This window comes from Eleutherodactylus coqui, chromosome 1, assembly GCF_035609145.1.
Source record: "Eleutherodactylus coqui strain aEleCoq1 chromosome 1, aEleCoq1.hap1, whole genome shotgun sequence".
Taxonomy (NCBI): Eukaryota; Metazoa; Chordata; class Amphibia; order Anura; family Eleutherodactylidae; genus Eleutherodactylus; species Eleutherodactylus coqui.
This window is the reverse complement of record NC_089837.1, coordinates 478721630-478739211: the sequence shown is the minus strand read 5'-3', so window position 1 is coordinate 478739211 and position 17582 is coordinate 478721630. Positions and strand designations below refer to the sequence as shown.

At 44.5% G+C, this 17582-nt stretch overlaps 1 protein-coding gene across 2 annotated transcripts in view; it reads right to left on the bottom strand.

The window, feature by feature from the left end:
- DGKA (diacylglycerol kinase alpha) overlaps nt 1-17104 on the bottom strand; it is a 154401-nt gene extending 137297 nt beyond the window's left edge. For both annotated transcript variants that reach the window (XM_066585003.1, XM_066585011.1), the window contains exon 1: nt 16795-17104. The gene's annotated coding sequence lies outside the window, so the exon portion shown is untranslated. The remainder of the gene's footprint in view (nt 1-16794) is intronic.
- Between the last annotated feature and the right edge of the window lie 478 nt (nt 17105-17582).

Below are 17582 nucleotides of genomic sequence, written 5' to 3'. Positions count from 1 at the left end.
AAAAGGCCAGCCGATTTACGCTACTATGTGATTCAGCGCTCGGCGTATTGTCGTCAGGCGGGACAGCTGTCTTAGCTTAGCTGTCTTCCCCTTCCCTCCCCTCGCCGGCTCTCTGAATGGGGAGGAGGAGGGACTGGGCGGGAGCAAGTGAGCTAAGCTCCCGTCCCTGTTTGAGATGGATGGGACGGGGCGGAGCTGAGCTCTGCACCCGTCTCGGCCCCTTCCATTGCAAACAGCGGCAAGGGGCAGAGAGGAGAAGAGAAGGGGGAAGGAGTATAGCAGTCACGCTGCTAAACTCCCTCCCACCTCCCTTCTCCAGCAGTTGTCATTGTCTCCCATAGGATCTATGCAACCACCACTGGCGTGAAAGCGCCCAACTGGGCGCTTTTTTATGTCGTGGAAACACCCCCCTGTGCACTGATCCATTGTAAACCAATACATCAGAGGGGCAGCGTATATCAGCCCGGGCGTGAAAAAACGGCCAATACGCGCCCGTGTGAATAAGCATAACATAGTATGTAAGGCCAAAAAAATACATCTGTCCATCCAGTTCAGCCTATGAACCTGCAATTTTGCTCTAGGGAAATCCCCATAAGGTAGAACCTTCCTGACTCCAAATCTGTCAGAATAATCCCCGGATCACCGACCCTTCTGAAGTAATTAGTGACTACAACATATAATATTGTAACACTCAAAAAAAGTGTCCAGGCCCCTCTTGTACTCGCAGCATGCTCTTTTTTTTTGTGGATTCAGCACGGACGGCTTCCATTGAAGTCACTGGAAGCCGTCCGACCCGCGGCCCGTCCGCAAATGGCATTGTGGAAAGATTGCGGATGACACGGGAAAAGCAGGGGTTTAATAAAGATCTGTACTGCCTATATCTGACGGCGAGCCATGCGGACCATCCGCAGTACAGAAGAGGCGGACGAAATAAGAGGTACGAGCGGACGCCAGCCTGGCATAGGGTCGGATTCCGCTGCTGTCTCCCACATGCGGAATCCCACCCGGTTATGTGCAGCCGGCCTTAAATCTCATTTGCCACTTAAGCCCCCAATTTATCCAGATCCTCTCACAATCTATTTTGCACCCTCTCGTGTTAATTTCTTTCCAGAGTTTTGTGTTATCTGCAAATATTGATAGTTTACTGTGCAATCCTTCTACCAGGTCATTAATAAATATATTAAAAAAATAGGGCCCAGTACTGCCCCCTGTGGTACCTCACTAGTAATGGTGACCCTATCAGAGTATGTACCATTTATAACCCCCCTCTGCTTTCTATCACTGACCAGTTACTTACCCCCATTCTCACCCAGACCAAGCATTCTCACTTTATATAGCAGCCTTTTATGCGGCACAGTATTAAACACGTACAGAGAATTACAAATCTGCTCTTAGAATTAATTTACATTTTGCTCAAATTCTTAGTACATGTAGCTGCAATCATAATTCTTGGACTTGACACTTCTAGTAATACTGCATCATTCAACTGATTCTCTGCTGTTGGTGCACCTCCCAAAGCAGGAGTGAGCAACGATTTTCAGTATGGAATCTACTTTTTCTGGAGCCTGATTTAGGTGATAAACCAGAGAACTAAAACTCTATTTTCATATAGCAAATAGTGATAGCGCTTGATGAAGCCAAACTACAGAAAACCCTAGTGTGAGTCTTAACAAAGCCTAAGCAGGCAATTTGCACACTTTGTTGAAGCCATCAAGGGAACAACCCATAGCCAGAGATTAAGATCTACTGGTCCCTGCTTTATGTTCCACCTGTAGGTTGTGATCTACAATTTGGCTGCCAGCATTTAGAAGTCTACCGTGCAACTAAATAAATTTACTTCCAGAGGATGCAACACCTAAGGTATGCAGAAGAAAGCAGAATTACTGAAGTTTCAATCAGGGGTGTAGTTGTGAGGGGGCAGGAGGAGCATGTGCCCCTGGTGCAATAAAAAGTGGGGGAATCATACCAATTTACAATCAAAGGAGATAATCAGTTACTTGCAGGAAAGCAGAGGAAGAGCTACATTTAGGGCTAAAAGACCTTTGATGCGATGGTCGGGTGACCGATGACATGTACGGGAGAACCTGAAGGACCATTGATTACCTCAAATCCACAGCGAAATCTGCATCTGAAGTCTCTCATAAGTTTTAATGAGAATCCGCACTGTAGTGTATATGAAGTTTTTTTGCATCTGAACTTGAAATCCACATGAGGAGGTAAAAGTAAAGGCATGTCACTTCTTAAGGCTTCCGACACACGGGCGAGCGCGATATTGGGGCGTAAAACTTGGCCAGCTGTCGCGCTTGTGAACATGCAATTTACCCTCATGGCTGGAGGTGGAGCTGGTTGGGTTTATTTCGGCCCACCCGTCTCCATTCAGGGTAAATGACTGAACGATAACACTAGGCAACAAAAAAAAAACACGATTTTTGTGTCTAAGAAAAGTTTATTTGTTCCTTATAGCTTATTGTAAAATATAATGGAAAATAACTTTCATTTCAGAAAAACTTTGCTTTTGTGGTTAGGACATCGATAATTAAAAATATATGATTTTGAATTTCAAATGCTTCAAGGACAATATACTTTGAGCCAAAGTCATTACACCATGCAGAGTATGTCTATACAGTTCAAAATTAATGAAAAGGTCTGGTTCTTTTCATTTGGCCCTTCCAGTGGCTCCTTTGCACATCTCAAGGAAGAGTAGAGTCGTGTCAAATTCCTGTTGCAAGTTCTGAAGTATGATCAGTATGGTTGGGAGGTAATTGGAGACTTTAAGATGGTTGCTTGGGTCTTCAAAGTGGTTTCACAAAGTTTCCTTGCTATCTTTGTTTTTGGAATAGCAGAGCCAAAACTGAACGCTACCATCAGCGAGACTGGCCTGAACTGTCGGACGAAGCAACGTCAAGTGGGAACCCTTAGTAGATCCTAAGATTATTCTGATGGCACCCCTTCACATGAAACTCGGGCTTATGAAAGTTTGTCACAGCTCTAAATAAAGACTCTACAGCGATGAAACATCTACTAAACGTCTTCCCGAAGCTGGCTGAGGCCAATGTAAAAGCTGGCATCTTTGTGGGACAAATCAAGAGGATCATAAAATGTCCAACATTTCCTGACATGCTCACAGAAGTACACAAAGCAGCTTGGAATAATTTTGTTGCCATGGTTCAGGGGTTCTTGGGAAATCACAAAGCAGACAACTATGTGGAGTTGGTGGAAACGATGGTGAAGAAATACCACGCAATGGGTTGCAGGATGTCTCTCAAGGTTCATATATTGGATTCGCTTCTACTAAAATCCAAGCAGAACATGGGAGCATACTCTAAGGCAGTGTTCTCCAACTCCAGTCCTCAGGGACCACCAACAGGTCAGGTTTTCAGGATTTCCTCAGTGTTGCACAGGTGATGTAATTATTGTCAGTCCTCAGACATTGCTACAGGTGTTCTGACCATAGGATATCCTGAAAACATGACCTGTTGGTGGTCCCTGAGGACTGGAGTTGGGTCCCCTGCTCTAAGGAACAAGGAGAAAGGTTCCACCAAGATATGCAGCAGATTGAGCATCGCTATCAAGGACAATACAACGAGAACATGATGGGCGACTACACCTGGGGGCCTGTGCGGGAAAGTGACCGAGTACACAATTATCAAAAACCAGACATTTTCATTAATTTTGAACTGTATGGACATCTCTGCATGGTATAATGACTTTGGCTCATGATTATAAGTAATTTCTTTTCTCACTGTGTACGTCCTTGAAACATTCGAAATTCAAAATCATATATTTTTAATTATCGATGTCCCGACCACAAAAGCAAAATTTTTTCGAAATGACATTTTTTTTCCATTATATTTTACACTAAGCCAACAGGAACAAATAAACTTTTCTTAGACACAAAAATCGCGTTGCCTAGTGTAATTGTTCACATTCTCACTGGATGCGGGAATCTGAACGGTTTATCGGCCTAAGTGAAAGGCCCCTTGGCTGGCGTACATTTTAGTCTGGTGTACCGAGGTCCTACCACATCTGATAACTCTATTAAGAGGCTTAGGAAACACTGGACTAAGTAAATATGCCCCACAAGTACGTTTAGTATAAAAGGCGAGTTACTGCGTTCTTACTTTGGGAAGAACCAATTCTGAACCTGCTTTTCAAATTACAATCAAATATATTTCTATTTTGTGACTATATTTGTACATTATTGTGTTACCAGACTCTTGTATTTTTAGCCATATGCTCTTTTGTGTAAGGCTATTAAATGCAGGTTTTATCGCTCTCATTTATCTGAAAGCAGATGTTCTTATTACATTATTAGATAATATATCTAACACTCAGTGGTTCTGCATTTCCACCAGCAGCTCCATAAGGCGCCCTGAATAATACATGTATTTTCAGCTAATTTTTCCAGTGAGATTGCCCGCGTCGCTCAGGACAAACTACAACTTTTACATGCAAGATTTACAGGTTTGTGCGAAAGTAGATTTGGATGCTTTCAATAGAGCACTTTGAGCTCCATTTTTTGGGCAGATCCTATATTGCTCCTGTGACACCCTCCATACCCTTCTTACCCCCTACATTTTGATTAGTGATCCCCATATCACTGATTAACCTTCAGGACTACTTTTGTTTGATCCTTGGAGGTTTTTTCCCCTCTTTGTTTAAAAAAAGAGTATAAATACTTAAAAATAAATGGGTGTACAGTCAGAGGTTGCAGTAGCGCCTTACAGGCCCGTACAGGCAGGTTTAAGCTTTGAAAAAAGCCTCATGCGTGCTTCTATGCAAGGGATGGATCTTGGCATGTGTCCACTGTAAAACAAAAACCATGATACTAACCACTATCGCTCCCCGGCCGCTCAGCTCCTCCCCTTCCAAGGTAGTGCAATCACGTAGGAGATATCGACTGCTGCAGCCAACCCGCTAGAGGTGGGAATTTTGTTGAACGGCAAGGAAACAAGAGAGGTAAGTGTCTTTTTTTTTAATTTGCAGCATAAAACAGGACATTGCTATTGAATGGGGGCAGAAAAGATGGCATTATTACTGATGAGGGCATAAGAGGGCATTATTACCACATAGTGGCAGAAAAGACAGTCATGTTGTTTTGTAAAGGCAAAAAAGGTGCATTATTAGGGATGGGCAGTAAAGCAGGTATTACTACTGATGGGAAAAGAGCAGCATTATTATTAGTGGGGAGCGAAATGGCAGCATTGTTAACTAATTAAGCAGAAAAGAGCATTATTACTGATGAGAGCAGAAAAGAGAAAGTTATTAGTGATGGGGAAGAAAAGAGGGCATTTATACTGACAGGGCAGAAGAGGCAACGTTATTACTAATGGAGCATAAAAGAGAGTATTAATACAGATGGGAGCAGAGAAAATGGCATTATTACTAGTGGGGGAAGAAAAGAGGGCATTATTACAGATGGAAGTAGAGAAGAGGGCATTACTACCAATGGGGGAAGTGAAGAGGGCATCATTACTGATGAGCAGAAAGGGTGGTATTATTAATAATGGAGCAAAAAAGAGAGCATTGTTATTGATGGGGCCGAAAAGAGAGCATTAATACTGATGGGGCAGAAAAGGCAGTGTTATCACTAATGGGGCAGAAAAGAGGGTATTGTTATTTTGGGAGCAGAGAAGAGGGCATTATTATTGATGGCAGTAGAATAGGGTATTATTACTGATGGTGGCAGAAAAGGTGTGTTACGGTATCTTATCCGATGATACGCCAGCCCGTGTTGTCCTAGAACTTACCCGCAACCCCTGTCCCTGCCTACTTGCCTCCACTCCTGGCTATTCCCAGTCGGACAACTAGGCAGCGGTACCTACACTCACTAGGGACCGAGAGGGAGGACTGGCGTACCAAGATGGAACAGGGTAGAATACCGACAGGACGGGCCGATGAACTAACCCAACAGAAAATAACCGCAGACAGAGGCAGATGGGATAACCTGGCAGATATGGCAAACAAGCTGACGAACAGGAGACTGACAGAGGCAGGAAGCTAGCACACTGACAGAAACCAATAACTGGCAGTGAATGCACCTCACTGCCAGCCTTATAAACAGAGGCCTCCGCCCAGGGGCGGAGAGAGGGAGGCGACACCTCCCGGCAGCATCTAATATACAGGGGCTAGTACACGGATCCGCAAGTCCCACAAGCACGCGCACGGCGCCGACCAGCCACCCGCGCCCCTGGCACCCGGACAACCAGCCGCCGCATGGTAACAAGGTGTTTGTATTTTGCGAACAAAAAAAAGTGTAACTATTACTGATGAGAGCAGAAAAGGCGGCATTATTACTACATCTGTATTTGGGCTTTCCTTCTCTCTGTTCCGTTTTTTGGAGCAGAAAAAACGAAATGATATGTTTCCACTTTCTCCCCTATTGATTTCAATCTGTCTTCATAAACCAGAATGCCCTCAGCTCGCTTCCGTTCGGCTGTTTCTGTTTTTTTGTTTACACGGAACAAATAGCCAGTCTGAAATCAACGGGGTAAAAAACAGGAACCTTTTAATCCTGTTTTAATTCATAGTGAAAGGAAGCTCAAACGCAGATGTGAACGAGCCTCTGAAGCTATAGGAAGATTCCCTTGCATAAATAACACGTTTTCGACATCATGTTCGCCTCTGCATTATTAATTCTAATTATGGCAAATTGCAGACCTCTCCTTAGATAAAAATACTCTAGTGCGACCTCTGTGATCCCCGGAGTTCAAATGGACTCAGGATACGATATTTACAACATAAAGAAAGTCTTTTTTGGGCAATTGTAACTTGAACCTAATTCACCTTACAATGTGACAGTCAGTCCGGATCTGTGGCATCACATGGAAAAATCGAGCCGTTCAACAAGCATAACGTAACCGCATGCAATGACTGGCAGTCTAGTAGCGACTCCATACAGCACAGTGCGATAGTACATCGTTTCAGCCCGCCTCCATTCTGAGTAAACAGGCAGTCATTCGTAGATGAACCACTGCCTGTTTATAAGGGCCTATAGTCAATCAGTTTTTATACTTGCAAAAACTGAACGATGAACAATAAAAGTGAATGAAGTATATTTTGGCGTTCAGTCGATGCATGCAATTAGCGGGATAGAGGGAATCTATAAACACCCGTATACAGAGGCGTAACTTGAAGCTCCTGGGCCCCAATGCAAAACCTGGAACGGGGCCCCCAACTATAATGGTTTATTCATAGTACTGGGCTCCCTATATGGATAAGAGAGGCCTTATGGGCCCCCCAAGGCTCCTGGGCCCGGGTGCAACTGCATCCCCTGCATCCTCTATAGTTTTGCCCCTGCCCGTATAAAAGGGCCCTTAGGCTCGGTGCACACTAACCATAACTGCGAGTTGCACCCAGGAGAGCGGGTGCGACTCACACTTAACACATGGACACCAGTCTGTGCTGTCTGACATACACAGACACAGCCCATTTACATGCATCGGTAGATCCTATCTCTCATCTGTGAAATGGACAGAAATAAGACATGCCATGAGTGTTTTCAAGTGGACCATGGGTCCATGTGCCTACCTGTGGGATAATAATGATCATATCACCCCTACATCAATTCTTTGACAGGTTGACTTTCCAAAAGTTTGTCTTTTTTGGAGGACTTTAAACTTTAAAGTTGAAATTATACCTGAATGACATGCTAATAAAAAGGAGGTACCAAAATCTATAAGGTTCTCCATCATTTCTAGGGGCTAAATTGAATATCAGCAAAATAATGAAATGTTGAAAATGTAACTCAATTTTACTGTAAAGCAGCATTTCGATAATATTAAGATACAGGGGTCTAGTCAGTTCCCAAATGAATGGAGCTGAGGTGATAACTCCATTTATTTCAATGAGCGCTCCAGAGATTGCCGAATGATTGAACTTTGCAATTTCCACCGCTGTCATTGAAATGAATGGAGCAGCAGCGTGCATGTGCAACCTCCACTGCATTCACTTGTGGACCAACTCGACCCCCGCTCCAGGAAACAGTGGTGGTCACAGTGGTCAGACCTCCACGATCAGCTAGTTATTCCATATCCCATGGAAAGGGGATAACTTAATCTTACCAGAATACCCTTCTAATTCCTGTGAAACACGTTAACTCTGGCTTCACACGACCGGATTTCTACTGCGGGATCTGTGGTTGGCGTCTACATGGAGGGTCTGCAGCAAATAGCATGAATTGAAAGGTATGTAAAATCACTTTTTCTTTCACACTCATCAAAACGAATTGCATATTCTGCGAGTGGAAGAAAAATCGCAGCATGCTCTATTTTGCTGCAGATTCCATACGGACGGCCTCCATTAAAGTCAATGGAAACCATCTGACTCGCTGCCCATCTGCAATTGATATTTCTAGTGTCGGCACGGGAAATACAGACTTTTTTTTGTAATCTGTACTGTGAATGACCAATGGCAAGCATCTGCGGTCATCCGCAATAAAGAGTTTGCAGGTACGCGGGGTCACAGTCGGATTCCGCTGCTTGTTCTCACATGTAGAATCCGGCTTTGCCGTGTGCAGCCATCCTTAGAGTTAAACTTCCTAAATGTAGTTTTGAATACCCCGAGGGGTTCAGTTTTAGCAAAAGGGGGGGGGGAAAGGGTTCTAATAAGTAGGCTACTTCCAAACAGAATTGTTTCCCAAAATTTGACATTTAGCAAATTTGTAAAATTGCTGCTAAACGTATGGGCCTTCTTATTATTTAGTGTGATATGACCATCTCGTCTTACAAGCAGAAACATTCTAATTTAGAAAATTGCTAATTTTTACAAATTCTCAGTAAATTTTGGAATTTTTTTTCTATTAATAAGCCCAAAACACATCTAACCAAATTTACCACTAACATAAAAATCTGCCATAACATAAAAACAAATCTCAGAATAATTTGAATATGCAAAAACATTACCAAGTTATTACCACATTATAGTGACAGCATGCAAAACTAAAAAATGGGACTGAGTCCTGAAGACTAAAATACACCGTATCCTTAATAGGCTAAATGTCTGAATTCTAAATGTCAGTACTCTGGTAATGATTTTACAACACTTGCCCATCAGAAAACAAATTAAGCCTGTTCATAACCCTTTATTTAGGAATTCATATGGTCCACTGAATATGCAAATTCAAAAAAAGGTGTGGCCTATGGAGTCCAATGCGCAGCCATTGTTACGTTCAGGCAGGGTGCAAGTACGCCAACCCTCACAGACATCACCAACATGTCAAATCTTGATGCGATTAATGTCCACAATGGACCAACACATGGGAAACAACAATATAGGAGTGGGAACGCTCTCCCTAGCCAATGCCGGCTTGCCGGGCTTATCTCGAACCTGGGGGACCTAGTCTGTCCCTAGTTAAAGGATAGGGAAGAATATGTATAAAATAGAAATGGCGAAACACCAATCAGTCCATACAGAACAGGAGATATTGTAGCAGAGAATAAAACTTGTTGATTTCAGTGGGTTAGTTCACATGCGCGTATTTCGGTCACGCAAAAAAATGCAACGTGCTTTATTTTTCTGCGCATTTGCATACCAAGGGTTCCTATATAAGTCAATGGAGGGTGTGCAAATGCGCACGCAATGCGCTAGGGGATGCATGATACGCTACGTAATTCTGCCCGCACAAGAACACACCTGGAACTTATTAAACTAATTACCCATTTAAATCAGTGGATCTTCGTTTGCCGCGCGCAAATTAACAGTTCAGTAAAATATACTAATGCGCATGCAAAAAAGCATTGTTCGTTGCGCACAAATGACACACTCGTGCAAATATGCATACGCTCATGTGACACTGGCCTAAACACTGAGGGATTTCCGGCAGACAACACCTAAGGGAACGTCTGTTTTCGCATGAAACACCGAAGAATTTTCGACAACTCCTAAAAAAACTTCTGCAGTGACAGCACAAAGGCACTCATCCGATGACAGAGGGGCATCTGCCGAATGTGTGATCACATGGGCTAGAGCTGACGCCGTGATGCCACCCTGGCTCCACTTCCAGTTGCAGCCGGCGCCACAACACACCATTTGGCAGAGACTAATGGACCAGGTATTTCAATTCTTATGTTTTGTGGGATCCTTTTAGCCAGACCATGCAAGTCATTTGTTTGAAGCACCCTTTGATATGCTTCAATTTCGTAATATTCGTGATTATGTCGACCCAACTGCAGGCAGAGAAGCTTATTATTCATTTAGATCCATTTATTAGGGACCCGTGTATACACTGTATCCATCCAGACAGCTATGTGGATGTAATTCAGTGAGCAGACACAGTGTTTGCCTGCAGCCATGATACTCTGTACGCTAATGTACGAAGAAGGGTTGTTATTTCGAAGTAATGAGTTCTGTCCCTATGCAAAAACTGACAGTACCTTCTTGATGCCTGAGACATTTATTAAAATGTTGCAGGACTCACATCTTTTACACTAACGAGTGTTCTAAAAATACTATTTACAGTGAAACAAAAAGAATCTATCTGCAAGATGCCAGAACTTACACTATTATGTGAATGTGTTCATGCAAAATACACGACTAAGAAACTTGACAGCCGCAGAAGAAAAGTGACAACGACTGCACAACTCAGTGTCAGTGCAAACACTAATGATGAAATCCTAATTACATAGTATTTGGGCAAGCAGTGCAGAATGCCAGTGCGATCTTACAGGGGGCCTGGGAAACTGGCACAGGCTTATGTTCCTGAAATGTCACTTGGGCAAGGACGAATACCAGCATCTCTGAAAAGGGCAGTTAACATTGAGCAAATTCACTCGACCCAAGACAAAGAGTTCTGCGATGTTCTAAGACTGTGTTAGAATATCTCACTATTTTCAAGATCCCCGTTTACAGTCAGTGAATGGGAACATTTTTTTAAAAAAAATTTTTAAATCCAGAAGGTAAAACCTCCAAGGGCTTATTCACATGGGCGTAAGTGCATTTCAGTCGCGTAAATTTGCTGTGCATTTACGCAACCAAGCACTGTCCCATTCTCTTCAATAATAAATGAAGCAAAAGGGAGTTCCGTAGTGCAGATGATAGATAAAACGTAGAAATAGGTAAAATGATACCTACAAAAGTTGCGCTGTGGCACAAAAACGCTGTGCAACGCCCGCAGCTGCCAGCATCCACGGAGCAGAGTAAGTTCTGCGCCTCCATATAGCAGAACTTTTTATTCCCTGCAATGGCCTATTGTGATACGTAATACGTGCAAGAATAGGCCACGCTGCGTATTTTTTCCATGTGACTTAACATTGCGTGAAAAAAATACGCTCATATGAACAAAGCCATCGAAATCAATGGTTTCTAGTCACTGCAAATTATGCACCAAAAATAGTGTGCATAATACACTGCACAAATACGCTCGTGTGGATGCGCCCTTAATACCATATTAAGTTAATACTCTCTGCTGAGAGTGTGATACAATTGTACCCAGTCCGGGCACCAACACTGATTTTAGGAGTTATAGAGTTATTCCCTATTTATATAGGATAGGGAATAACATTGTGATCCGTGGGGGTCTGACAGCTAGGATCCCCACTGATCCAGAGAATGGGGGTCTGGTCAGACCCTGAATAAACAGAACAGATGTTGTGCTGCGCCATTTACTTCAAAGGCAGCGCCGGAGATTACATTTCAAGCGCTTTCCCCAATGCTGTCATTGAAGTGAATGGAGAAGTGATGCACCTGCAGATATGAAACAACCCTTCCACATTCTCGCAACAAATAAACATAACAATTGATACATTGTATCAACCACCAAGGCAAGAAATATTTGTGCTCCTGATGCGTTTAAAAAGCAAGGGAGAGATTGTATAATAATATGATGATGTACTTAGAAATCTCCCATCTTTCTCGCAGCACCCTTCTACTGCTCTCATCAGTATCTGCTCACTAGGCTGCGGCAGTGATTGACCTCCACGACGCAGGACTGTTGTAGCCAAACACTGGGATCAGCAGTCCATTGCTGTAGACCACGGAGATCAGTGATTGACTGCGCTGGTCACATGATACTGATGTGACATCATCACGGCAATCTAGTGAACAGAAACCAATGGTGAGCCCCGGAGCTGGAACGACAGGGAAATTAACAGGTAAGTAATGCATCTAATAGGTGATGGTCCCATAGATGGATCCGGAATCTATCAGGCATTTATGTCATATCCTGTGGATACGCCATGAAAGTCCGAGATGGGAATACCTCTTTAAGACCCACATACATCTTAGACAACAGTTGCCTGAACCTGCCAATTTTGGCAGTTTCAGACAACTCTTGTATATGTACGAGGACAACCAGACCTTTCCCCAACAGATAACACCAAGAAAAGGATGATCAAGCACGTTGAATCTTTTTGTTCTTCCTGGAGATAAGCCACCTCCAAAGCTGTCTGGCGGCGGCTTATTTCACTGTCCTCATGTAATACAAATGAACGCTCGTCCAAACCAAGCACTCATGTGTATGGGAGGCATGTGACAGTCGCGCGCCACGCAGCAAGTACGCAATGACGTGTGGCAGGACATCGATCAGCAAGCACTGCCTCGATGTGTATGCCCTATGGGGGAGTCAGGGAAAATAGCTGAAGCTATAGGGGCACCTTAATTACCTAGATTCATAAAGGTGCGCATACAGACCACTGATATACCTAGATTATGTGCTAGATACCCACACCTAACAGACCTGTACATTACCTATACAAGACGGATGCAAATAACTTTGCACGTCTCCATCCAAGCTGGAAACCAGACCCTGACCGACTTATCTGCAGTAGAGGACAAGTAATGAGGTGGTGAAAAATGACCAGAGAAGCTTGTATTGGTGTTGCACTTAGGACTGAGAACACTTGTCAATGTCTGTCGAAGACTTCGAAGTATAAACAGGTGACAGTAATCTATTCATGAATAGGTTATGTCATCAATTCCTGCCGGACCAATGTCATATCGCCAAGGAGTTATTCTGCATAGTCTTGTAGTACTGAGTCCACAGATACAAGCTGACACCCACGGATTAGAACGAGCACCCTACAAAATATTTTTAGGGTGTCCAATAAAATTAATAATTTATAATTCATATGGGTCAACATATTCCACAGCACCTTTACAAATCAGACGGTACACAAACCTACCAAACCAGACATTACCCATAATAGTAAATGAATAAATAGTTTGAACCAACAGGGCCCTGATCCCAGGAGCTTACAATCTATGAGGACATAGGGGTGACACAAGAGGTACCAGTGCTGGTTCTGTACAATGTTCAGACATCATTTACATAAATAGAGCAGTATGCATAAAGCTGGATGAGCTGATCACCAGTCAGTTTCTATGTATTTATAGATATGAAGTGAATTATGGTGTATGGGGCAAACTGAGGGGGAATGTCGAAGCGCGGTATAGGGAAGAGTTAGGAGATGTGATAGGCCTCCTTAGAGAAATGCTTTTAGTGCAGGCTTAAAGCTGCGGGTGTTGGTGATTAAGCGAATTGTCTTGGTAGCGCAATCCAGAGAAATGGTGCAGCTCAGAGAAAACCTTGGAGATGGGAAAGGGAGGTTCGGACTATGGAAGAGCGTAGGGCACATGTAGACTGGACAACTATCCCTCCAGTGTTTTCAGAGGAGCGACAGTCGTTCAGTGATTGTAGACGAAGCACACCAGAGATCTCATCCCACCGCCTGCCTCCATTCATTGTGAACTGGCAGTCATTCAAAGATGGACTACTGCCGTTTATACTGAGTGAGAAGTTGCTCATTATTCGCTTTGTTTCGGTGAGTTGAAGAAAAACAAAAAGCAACTAATGAGTGATTTCTCGCTGTCAAGTCCCACGTTTTCACAAGGCAAGTATTGCTCAAAAATTGTTTGCTTTAAGGGCCAACTATCGGCCAAAAATTGTTCAAAGCACTCTTAGTCCAAGATGATTACAAGAATTGGGAGAACACAAGTAGTGTGGTAGACAGAGAAAAGGAGATATAGAGGGTGGTGCAGAGAGCTTTATGGATGAGAGTGAGGAGTCGGAATTGTACTCTATAGTGGATGGGCAACCGGCGCAGTGACTGGCTGGGTGGAGGCAATGGTCTACTGGTTGGGCAAAAAAGATAAGCCTGGCTGCTGCATTCAAGATAGATTGGGGATGGGAGCGTTTAGTTTGTAAAAGACCCATCCTTGGTGAGTCAGACTCAAGAATGTTTCAGAGGAACAATAAGAGTTTAGCATCATTAGCTAATGCATGCCACCCCTCCACTGTACGCCTTCCTCTTCCAGCAGCTGAAGTCAGTGCAAGTTGTGTGAGATTCCATGCTAACACTGTGCAGCCCTCTGTCCCTATCAGAAATGCCCATGAGCATTGGGTTTAGGTGTCTACAACCAGAATTCTCTGCGCATGCGCCACAAGCCGAGGAAGGTAGAATTTCATGTCTGTTAGCTCACATGTGCTGTGCCAAGCTCCTGGGATCAGTGGGACACACAATGCAAGTGCAGAATTTCACCATGACTTGCACTGATGTCAGCCTGGGCAGGAAGGCATACAACAAAGGGGACATACATTAGCTAATGAAGCAGTGACTTAAGGCCAAGATGATCCACCCCTGACTCAAAACTTTGAATTTGTATGCATGGCGCCAAATTATAAATGTAAGTTTGTTGGCTAATGAGCATTCTTCTGTTTTATGCAAGCATATGTCCGGGATGCACTAAATCTGATTGTATGCACTATGGTGGAAGTCTAATAATGAAAATATTGACGACAGGTTCACTTTGAAAGGTTTTCTGATCCAAAAGCACTAATGACCCATCCTCAGGCTAAGTCATAACCCGGCCAATCAGCTGATGTGAAAGAGTTGCAACTGCCTGGAAGACTCAAAATACTGTTTAGTGGCCGGATAGGGTACTGCAGCTCTGAAGTGAGTGACAGTTTCAGTAACAGCAGAAGACAGTGAACTCTGCTTGTTGTTTCCATAATCACTGAACCTCTATTCAGTTGAGGTTTGGATGCAACGGCCATCAGCCACCTCTTCAGGCAGGGCGGGTTTGGGGACCCCCATCCTGGAGATAGTTGCAGGTCCCAGAGGTAGGAACTGCATCTATCTGACATTTATAGCATATTCTGTGGACATACCAAAATGTATAAGCTGGGAACAACCCTTTAAAGGGGTTTCTCAGGCAAACTTAGTTGATAAATAGTTGATAATCTGGAGTCCGTTCACTCGGAACCACGACTGGTCAGCTGTTCAGCACCCGCTCTCACCTGCAAAACACACAGGGTACGGAGTGGAAGCAGATCGCTCCAACCTCTGTATAGTGGCTGGTTCTGGTAAATGCAGCCACATCTGTCATTATTTTAGTAGGAACCGTGCCTGCAATTACAGATGTCGGCCACTAAACAGATGTAGCAGCGATCTGCTTCTGTACTCTGTGTGTTTTGCCAGTGACAGCGGGCACCAAAACAACTAGTTTACGGTACTATCAGGGGGTAACAGGTTCCCTTTAACGATAACTATTCCATCTACAGTGCCGATCGGTAATCAACAATTTCTTTCTTGCTGTCGAACTGTAATAATCCTCAACGAGAAGCGTTGGCACAAGTGAACGAGCTGGTGACCTTATTACCAGCTGGCAGATCATCGACAAGCCAAACAGCCAATGATGGTTTTTATGCCGGCCAATTAGTCTAATGAGATGCAGATGTGTTCTTTTCTATGCATTTTGTCCAGTTTCACACTTCACCTTGCGTATTTGCGCACCTCCCATAGACTTCTATGGGGCCTTGGCTGCACAAACATGTGACGCACCTTTTCCATGGATGAAAAGGCTAATTAGCCTAATGAGGCCCAGATGTGTTCTTTACCCCACATTTTCATGCTTCCTCTTGCGTATTTGCGCACGTCCCATAGACTTCTATGGGGCTTTGGCTGTGCAAGGGTCATTTCCCACTTGCGCACAATGCACTTTTTCCATGGATTAAGAATCTAATTAGCCTAATGAGTTCCAGATGTGTTCTTTCCCTGCATTCTGCGCAGTGTTCCACACTTCACCTTGCGTATTTGCGAACCCCCCAAAGGCTTCTATTGGGCTTTTCAAGCTTATGACAGCGAATCCATTGAAGCCAATGGGTTCTAATCTCTGCATTTTGCGCGTGCCAACAAGAAGCCCGTAAGGGTGTAATAACTGCTCACGTATTTTGATGGCTGGACAAATATCAGATCATCTACTTTTAACCAATTTATTGCAATTTTCATGTGAACGTCAGTAAGACAGCGCCACCATAGATCAATGGAAAAAGTGCAGTACGGCGTTAGCCAGCAGAGAAAAATGTGATTGTTCTCAGCAAGAGAAAACAAGTAATCTTGTAGATATGATACCTTATAATGGCTAACAAAAATACATGATGTTACAGCAAGCTTTCCAATCTACATGGGGTTCATCTTAAAAAGCCTGAGGCAGAACCCCGATGTAGGTTGGAAAGCTCCCTATAACATCATGTCTTCTTCTTAGTCATTAAAAGGTATCATATCTACAGGATTACTTGGTTTCTCTTGCTGGGAACAATCACATTTTAGCCTGGGCATGCTGGCACATGTAGTTCCCCGGCATACTGGTTCTGCAGGTTGATGCAATAACTAGAGGCACTAAGGACTGGCTGCACATTCATGGTGCCCCCCAGTATTAGCAGATTAGGGGGGACTACATGGACACAGTACATAGCAGCCTCCAACATGCAGTTTTTTAAGGCCAAAACTCCCTTCTTGATGTCAGAGAACATACATGACCCAGAGAACATACATGACCCAGCACACACATGACACATACCTGTCGGCTGCTGCTCGCTGTCTTCTGTCTTCTCCCTTCTTCTTCAGACAGGATGTGGCAACAAAACAAAAGACACAAAAAAGCCCAGAAAGGGATAAAAGACGGAGGGGGCGGCGAGGAGAAGCAACAAGACGTCGCCGAGACGAAGTCTGCCAGGAAGTGAAACTTCAGCAGTAACTACCAATAAATGGCTCCATGAGGGAAGCCGAGAGCAGGTTAGTCAGAGAGCAGGGGAGCCTCCAGCCGGCAGCGCACACCCTCCGCGAGGCGGCCGCTCCCCGCACGGGGCAGACCGAGGAGACCGCCGACACCCCGAGACGGACTATGACAGGGGCCGCCGAGACGGACGGGCTGCTAATGACAGGGACCGCCGACACACCGAGACGGACAATCACGGGGGCCGCCGAGACGGACTGGCTGCTAATGACTGGGACCGCCGACACACCGAGACGGACGGGCTGCTAATGACTGGGACCGCCGAGACACCGAGACGGACGGGCTGCTAATGACTGGGACCGCCGACACACCGAGACGGACGGGCACCGCCGACACACCAAGACGGACAATGACTGGGGGGCGCCGAGACGGACGGGCTGCTAATGACTGGGACCGCCAAAAACACCAAGACAAACTGGCTGCTAATGACGGGGACCGCCGACACCCCAAGACGGACAATGACGTGAGCCGCCGAGATGGACGGCCTGCTAATGACAGGGACCGCTGACACCGAGACGGACTGGCTGCTAATGACAGGGACCACTGACAATGATGGGGGCCGCCCAGACGGA